The sequence below is a fragment of the Girardinichthys multiradiatus genome, chromosome 21, assembly GCF_021462225.1.
Source record: "Girardinichthys multiradiatus isolate DD_20200921_A chromosome 21, DD_fGirMul_XY1, whole genome shotgun sequence".
Classification (NCBI taxonomy): Eukaryota; Metazoa; Chordata; class Actinopteri; order Cyprinodontiformes; family Goodeidae; genus Girardinichthys; species Girardinichthys multiradiatus.
Genome location: NC_061813.1, coordinates 16,501,426 through 16,508,103, shown reverse-complemented (window position 1 = coordinate 16,508,103; position 6,678 = coordinate 16,501,426).

Here is a 6,678-nt window from a genome sequence, read left to right as displayed (position 1 = left end):
GGCACACGTTGGGCCCCTTAGTACCAATTTAGCATCGTGTCAACGCCACAGACTACCTGAGTATTATTGCTTACCATGTCCATCCCTTTATGACCACAGTGTACCCATCTTCTGATGGTTACTTCCAGCAGGATAACGCGCCGTGTCATAAAGCACAAATCATCTCAAACTGGTTTCTTGAACATGACAATGAGTTCACTGGACTCAAATGGCCTCCACAGTCACCAGATCTCAATCCAATAGATCACCTCTGGGATGTGGTAGAACGGGAGATTTGCATCATGGATGTACAGCCGACAAATCTGCAGCATCTGTGTGATGCTATCATGTCAATATGGACCAAACTCTCTGAGGAATGTTTCCAGTACCTTGTTGAATCTATGCCACGAAGGATTAAGGCAGTTCTGAAGGCAAGAGGGGGTCCAACCTGGTACTAGCAAGGTGTACCTAATAAGTGGCTGGTGAGTGTATAGCTTGATTTGAGAACAGTTGAACCCCTCTAGTTCCTGTTTTAAATAGTGGGCAGCACTGCAGATAAAATCTGCCTATATTTAACAACTGTTGCAGAAGAAAAGTCTAAAGAAGTGAATTTTTAAGACAACCCTGACTACAAAGTTTAGCCTCATAAGTTTGACTATTTAGAAGTTTTTACAAGTCTATCAAACATTTAGCAATAATTAATACTTTTGGATTTTTCAGGTGAAGTGAATTTGAGAGAACAAACCATGTACAACAGTGTAAACAGGAAGTTACATAAATATCTGATGGTTTAAACATGATCTGTAACACAAAGTGGGGTTTTTTTGCAAGCGCCACATCATGTGCCCAACAGTATGCATCATTGTGTCTGATAACACATTAGATCTTGAGGCCTCAGGCTGAGCTGGGAGCGCAAAGCCATATAGTGCAAGTTATCAAAAACAGCAAGATATGAATCCCTGTCTGTGTACCTCTGTTTTTTATTCTTTAAATAGCCTGTTTTGCCAACTATACAGCACTTAGAGCCTGATCTACAAGGATCCCATATAAGGAGCGATAAATTGCATGTGATTTTGCAAATGGTAAATTGCAAATGGTATAAGTGGGTGTGGTGATCTATTAAGACTGTGTGTGCAATTGATAACAGGTGCAAAGGTTATGCTTACAGTCCTATTTAAATGAGGATTTTGCATGTGCCACTGGCTGTCATAATGTAGAGTATGGACACGTTCAGGCATCTCTTTCTATTTCTTATGCGACTGCATTCTATTTGATGCGACCGCATTCTATTTAATGTTTAATAAATCATATTGTGCATGCTAAAAGAGGACATTTGCATATCTTCCTCCCAGAATGTAGCAAGTTCAGATAATCAGCATATATTCTGCATTGTCATATAGGCAAGCACGCAAGTCAAGAAGGGCTGCCAAAAGATGACACCGTCAACACTAAGGTTGCAGTAAGGTGGATATGGCCACCCTGTTTGAAATGCCCAAACCTTTCTAGTACAAAACGACCAAGGAGCTGAGAGCATACCTCACTCAGCTGATCATAGCTCTCTGTCCGCTGAGATGGAGGCTGAGCTGAAGGCACTGGAGGACAAAATCCACATTAAAGGGGCTAGGTCAGTCAGGAGCCTGGTGATCCACAGTGCTGCTGGAGGCCAGCACTGTGAGCTGGGTGAACTTTGGGTGGAGGATATCTATCTATTCTGGACTGAAGTTTTTAAAAGCAGGGCTTAAGTCCACAAACAGGATCATTATGTACGACCCTGGGTGGTCGAGGTGGTGCGGGATAAAGGGCAGTCCCAAACTGATGGCATCACCTACTGAACTGTTTGACTGCAAAGCAAAAGGCAGGGGCCCCAGCAGGGGTCCTGTGATGTCCTGTAGATGCGTCAACAGCAGTTCAAAGGATTTCATGACCACAGATATCAGGGCAACAGGCCTGTAGTCATTTAACCCAGTGATGGTGCGTTTCTTGAGAACCGGGATTATGTTGGTACCTTTCAAGTCTGAAGGAACCTCACATAGCTTCATCCAAGATCTATCTGTGAAAATAGAAGCAAGCTGGTCAGTGCACTCTCTCAGGCAGGGGGAGATATTTTTAGGTCCTCGAGCTTTCCTGGACTTCTGACTCTAAATGATCCTATCTACATCTTCCTCAGAGATCTAAAATTTATGTTGGGAGTCTGAGGAGAGCAGGGTGGTTGGTGCACGGGGAGCTTTTGTTCCAGAATGAGATGTGGATGAGTTTGTGGGAGATGTGAATGGCTGCTTTTCAAACCTGCAGTAGAAGTGGCTAAGGTCGTCTGCCAGAAGAATATTCTGCTCATCCTCATAACAGTACAATATTAATCTTTTAAAGCTGTGTAACAGTGGTCCCTTGTGTTTTTATCCCTGGTGGGACTCTTAATATGCATGTTGTTACGGCCCCTGGCCTCTTGAGGCTGTACAGGCTCCTTTTCTTTTTCCTTTTTGTTATGCAGATTCAGCTGTGGGGCACACCTTCCTGATTGGCTGCCTGGAGACTGCTGGAAAGTAGCAGCGCCATTGGACCAGCAGAGAATTGCAAGCCAATCAGATGCTAATGAGGCCCACCTGCAACATATAAAATACTCCAGTGAACATTCTCCCAGTGGGGCAGCTTGTAGGAAGAAGTTTTGTTCAGCTGTCCCCCACCTTTGGCGTTTGCAACTGCTTTGGGCATTTTGGAACATTTCTTGTCCTGTTTGTTCTGCTAAAACAGTTTTGACTTTGTTGTAGTTTGCTTTCTCAAGCTAGAAGCTCATGGTTGGGAGGCTTGGTACCTCCCTTTTGTGAATTTTCTTTTCCTTTTGGGTTCCTTGAACATACTTTGGATTGACTTGTTTGGACCTTTGTGAATTACTTTGCACTTAATACTCCTCAGGCTGTTAGCCCTATGTGCTTTTTTTTGTGTTACTTGGGTAAAATTGTATTGTGTTTTGGCTTTGTGAAACCTTCTTTTGTAATAAATCCTTTTACATTCCACTTGTTTCCTCTGGACACATCAATATGTTACCGCCCCTGAACCCCTAGACCTTTGGGGGCCGTAACAGATGTTCATTACTCTCTGACCCTCTGCTGCTTCTGTCAAGGGCATAGAATGAGCCTCTTCCATCTGGGTGGGAGGCTGTGGTCCATCGGAACTAAAACACGTACACAGGTTCATAGACTGTTTAAAATATTTGCTTTGTTCTTGGTCTAATGTCAAATACACTGCTTACAAACAGAGATATTTGGCTTTCGGGTAAAAATTCAGGAGCAACTAAAAGTGCACAATAGCTTTTACAGGTGAACTTAATGTGCTCTTCTCTAAACCTTTCTCTAAACCTTTTAAATGCACAATTCAGTGCTTTTTCCACAACGTGCTGTTCCCTAACAAAGAGTATAATTGCAAACTTCACAACAGGTGTTTGGTCCATGAATCGACCAATAGGTTTCTTGGTTCAATCAGAATTGGTTTTTAAACAGTCCTCCTCATCATGCTGTTCACAATTTGACATCAGGAAGGCCAAGACGATACATAACTGATCAACACTACCTCAAAGCTTTAAACTGAGCTTAGATGGTTGCAGAGTATCATCAGCAGGTTGTAACAAAGATACAGAGAGGCTCGAAGAGTTACAGAAAAGCATTGAAGTGGATGTCCCATGTCCACATCTCAAACTGATAGCTGCTAGTGCCCGGTGGAACCGCATAATGAAAGCTACTCAACTCCAGGCACATTTAAGGCAGGTGAGAGGCACTCAAGTGCTTTTCTCTGATGAAAGTTGATTTACATTGAGCAGGAATGATGGTCACCAATGATGTTGGAAACGTCAAAGAGAGAACTATGCAACAGCCACTGTTGTCACCAGATTAACTTTTGGTTGAGGAGGTGTTACAGTGTAGGCAGGTGTGTCTAGTCAATACGGAACTGCCCTAAACTTTGTGAATGGTATAGTACAAAACAAAGGAGATTTATTCAAGAAACAGGAATATGCCAAAAACTACTTCAATCAAAGGACAAGCAGTGAAAGTGGTGGAGGAGCATACATACAGGTCCTTCTCAAAATATTAGCATATTGTGATAAAGTTAATTATTTTCCATAATGTCATGATGAAAATTTAACATTCATATATTTTAGATTCATTGCACACTAACTGAAATATTTCAGGTCTTTTATTGTCTTAATACAGATGATTTTGGCATACAGCTCATGAAAACCCAAAATTCCTATCACACAAAATTAGCATATCATTAAAAGGGTCTCTAAACGAGCTATGAACCTAATCATCTGAATCAACGAGTTAACTCTAAACACCTGCAAAAGATTCCTGAGGCCTTTAAAACTCCCAGCCTGGTTCATCACTCAAAACCCCAATCATGGGTAAGACTGCAGACCTGACTGCTGTCCAGAAGGCCACTATTGACACCCTCAAGCAAGAGGGTAAGACACAGAAAGAAATTTCTGAACGAATAGGCTGTTCCCAGAGTGCTGTATCAAGGCACCTCAGTGGGAAGTCTGTGGGAAGGAAAAAGTGTGGCAGAAAACGCTGCACAACGAGAAGAGGTGACCAGACCCTGAGGAAGATTGTGGAGAAGGGCCGATTCCAGACCTTGGGGGACCTGCGGAAGCAGTGGACTGAGTCTGGAGTAGAAACATCCAGAGCCACCGTGCACAGGCGTGTGCAGGAAATGGGCTACAGGTGCCGCATTCCCCAGGTCAAGCCACTTTTGAACCAGAAACAGCGGCAGAAGCGCCTGACCTGGGCTACAGAGAAGCAGCACTGGACTGTTGCTCAGTGGTCCAAAGTACTTTTTTCGGATGAAAGCAAATTCTGCATGTCATTCGGAAATCAAGGTGCCAGAGTCTGGAGGAAGACTGGGGAGAAGGAAATGCCAAAATGCCAGAAGTCCAGTGTCAAGTACCCATAGTCAGTGATGGTCTGGGGTGCCGTGTCAGCTGCTGGTGTTGGTCCACTGTGTTTTATCAAGGGCAGGGTCAATGCAGCTAGCTATCAGGAGATTTTGGAGCACTTCATGCTTCCATCTGCTGAAAGGCTTTATGGAGATGAAGGTTTCATTTTTCAGCACGACCTGGCACCTGCTCACAGTGCCAAAACCACTGGTAAATGGTTTACTGACCATGGTATCACTGTGCTCAATTGGCCTGCCAACTCTCCTGACCTGAACCCCATAGAGAATCTGTGGGATATTGTGAAGAGAACGTTGAGAGACTCAAGACCCAACACTCTGGATGAGCTAAAGGCTGCTATCGAAGCATCCTGGGCCTCCATAGGACCTGAGCAGTGCTGATTGCCTCCATGCCACGCCGCATTGAAGCAGTCATTTCTGCAAAAGGATTCCCGACCAAGTATTGAGTGCATAACTGTACATAATTATTTGAAGGTTGACGTTTTTTGTATTAAAAACACTTTTCTTTTATTGGTCGGATGAAATATGCTAATTTTGTGTGATAGAAATTTTGGGTTTTCATGAGCTGTATGCCACAATCATCCGTATTAAGACAATAAAAGACCTGAAATATTTCAGTTAGTGTGCAATGAATCTAAAATATATGAATGTTAAATTTTCATCATGACATTATGGAAAATAATTAACTTCATCACAATATGCTAATATTTTGAGAAGGACCTGTATCTGGATATTCACCTGAACAACAGACCACACTGGAGACACAATTCTGAAGAAGTATACAAGAAGGGAAAGAGCAGACTGTGCTTCTTAAGAAAAGATAGGTCTTTCTGTTTTTGCAAAAACATGCTGCAAATCTTCTATAAGTCTATTGTGAAAAATGCAGTCTCTTCTGCCATCATCTGTTGGGGTAGCAGCATAAGAGCTAGAGACCTAAAAGTGTGAGCAAGCTGATAATGAAGGCTGGCTCTGTTCTGGAGACTTTGGAGACGACTGTGTATTGAACGACATTTTAGAAAATAAAGAACATATTGGACTCTATTGGACATGCTCTTCATGAAACTAAGACAACAACTAATTGTCTTCAGTCAGAGGCTTCTTCAGATCAGTTGCATTACAGACCTCTACAGGAGATCCTTGCAGCCCATAGTCATCACTACCTATAATGACTTTGTAAGAGTAAAAAGAAATGTAAAAGTCTATAAAAATCTAAGTCAAATTCAAAATCTACTAATTTTAAGTTCATTTCTATTGACAGGATTTTCTAGTTGTACTTTGTTGTCTCATTTACAACTCTACCCTTACACTTAAAACATACATCTTGCTTAAAAATTTATGCCCTAAAACCCCTCAAAATAATCTTCCTCTCCCCCTACCTACCGGTGTCCATCCCTCAAAATCCGTATCTTCCTGGATGGAAATGCAGGTACGTTCCCTACCTGCATTTCCATCCAAACCATTCACATTTCAGTTTATGCCGTATACTACCAATACAATATCCAAAAACAAGTTTCTCCAAATCAACCAGAAGCCAGTCTGGTGAACTGCTCCCCTTCCTCGTTCAAATCGCTTGGTCTCCAAAACGCTCCAGTCCCAAACCCTCCCGGTCATGTGGTTTCTCACTGCTGAAGCTCATACAGTCTAATTTAGTGGAGCAGGTTCCCTGAGGCAGGTGCCAGATTGTTCTTACTCATTGAGTAAAATCACTGCTTCCAGTCCACGGCCCCCTCCTAGGTCTCAATCCGCTGTCTCCCCACC